The 2010-nt window shown below is 41.0% G+C and overlaps 1 non-coding gene across 1 annotated transcript; it reads right to left on the bottom strand.

The window, feature by feature from the left end:
* Nucleotides 1–1189: 1189 nt before the first annotated feature.
* On the bottom strand, nt 1190–1265 carry TRNAA-GGC (transfer RNA alanine (anticodon GGC)). Its single transcript has one exon. It is a non-coding gene; the product is annotated as a tRNA-Ala (tRNA).
* Nucleotides 1266–2010: the final 745 nt, after the last annotated feature.

Here is a 2010-nt window from a genome sequence, read left to right as displayed (position 1 = left end):
CCAGTTGTTAAAATGACACTTATCATCAAGGTTCACTCTAAGGTGGGTGCCTGAGCAGCTGCCCAATGTGGAAATCACGAATTTACATTCCTTACTCTTTTCTAACATTCACCTGTGCAACAGCATATTCTAAGCACCTACAGTGATGTTCATCCCGTCCATAGGTAAAGGAATGGGATCCTACTCCTACAATAAGAAGATGGTTAAGGATAATTCACACAGCCAATGACGCATGGATAAGAGAAAAACATTGCAAGTGAGAACACCAATTAAGAAGCAATATAGATATGTTTTAAATAACAGTTTTATTGTTTATTGTCAGGTATTAATTAATATTTTTTCAGTAACATTGTAAAACTTTCTTATAACATAATTAGCTTTGTGTACCTCCTCCATTTTTTTTTGTTTTGTTTTGTTTTTGTTTTTTTACAGAGACTGAGAGTCAGAGAAAGGGATAGACAGGGACAGACAGACAGGAACAGAGAGATGAGAAGCATCAATCATTAGTTTTTCATTGCACGTTGCAACACCTTAGTTGTTCATTGATTGCTTTCCTATATGTGCCTTGACCGTGGGCCTTCAGCAGACCGAGTAACCCCTTGCTCAAGCCAGCGACCTTGGGTCCAAGCTGGTGAGCTTTTTGCTCAAACCATATGGGCCCGCGCTCAAGCTGGTGACCTCAGCGTCTCAAACCTGGGTTTTTCCGCATCCCAGTCCGACGCTCTATCCACTGTGCCACCGCCTGGTCAGGCCATTGTTCTTATTTAAGTATTAAATGCATGAAATAATAAACTACATTTAGGTGTATCATTAGGGTCATTAGGGCAGAGAACCAGCTGTTAAATTATTTGAATCCCATCTTTGGCTTAAACATATTAGTTTTTTGTTTTTTTTTTCATTTTTTTCTATTTTTCTGAAGCTGGAAATGGGGAGAGACAGTCAGACAGACTTCCGCATGCGCCCAACCGGGATCCACCCGGCACACCCACCAGGGGGTGATGCTGTGCACCTCCTGGGCATCGCTCTGTTGCGACCAGAGCCACTCTAGCGCCTGGGGCAGAGGCCAAGGAGCCATTCCCAGTGCCCGGGCCATCTTTGTTCCAATGGAGCCTTGCTGCAGGAGGGGAAGAGAGAGACAGAGAGGAAGGAGAGGGGAGGGGTGGAGAAGCAGATGGGTGCCTCTCCTGTGTGCCCTGGCCGGGAATCAAACCCGGGACTTCTGCATGCCAGGCAGACGCTCTACCACTGAGCCAACCTGCCAGGGCCAAACATATTAGTTTTGTGGGTGCCCACTAGCATTTCCTTTTGATTCTGTGGTTCTGAATTTCTACTTGCATTGCCTCTCTATCCTCACAATATGCCTAGTTTGCATTAGTCTTTGCTCTATTATTATAGTTATGGAAAATTCCTTATCTGGTAATCCCAATGTCTGTGTCATATTAGATTCTGATGCTTATTTTATCATTTCAGATTGTGAAGAATATTTTTTCTTACCTTCAGCATATCTTATAATTTCTTGTTGAAAGCCAAACACGATGTGCCATGTTTCAAGAACTAAGGTAAATAGGCATTTCCTGTGAGGTTTTATGCTCATTTCTGTGAGTTAGGCTGTGTTTAACATTTGCTGTAGCTATAGGCTCCAGAAGCTGCAGTGTTCACTAGCGTCCTTATTTTTGTCTCTCATCTTGACTTTTATAACTGTATTAATTTTATAAGTCACTAGATTATCTCAATAGATACAAGAAAATAATGCCTTAACACTGAATAACTTTCCATGTTGAAGCTCTTAGAAGACTGAAAATAGAAGAAAAATTAATAGAGAATTTGATAGTCTGTATAACAAAACTCTATCACAGACTTACACTTAAACACCCACAAGGGGCAGCCCTGATTATTGTGCTCAATTTCCTCTTCTTTTACTTTCTGCATGTGAAAACTTTGATCATTAGTCTGTCCCATCTCAGATATTTTAGAGAAAAACTTTTGAAAGTTTTGTTTAGAGTAGTTACA

Source organism: Saccopteryx bilineata, chromosome 5, assembly GCF_036850765.1.
Source record: "Saccopteryx bilineata isolate mSacBil1 chromosome 5, mSacBil1_pri_phased_curated, whole genome shotgun sequence".
Classification (NCBI taxonomy): Eukaryota; Metazoa; Chordata; class Mammalia; order Chiroptera; family Emballonuridae; genus Saccopteryx; species Saccopteryx bilineata.
The sequence above is the reverse complement of the archived record's forward strand: the minus strand, read 5'-3'. Positions and strand labels throughout refer to the sequence as shown.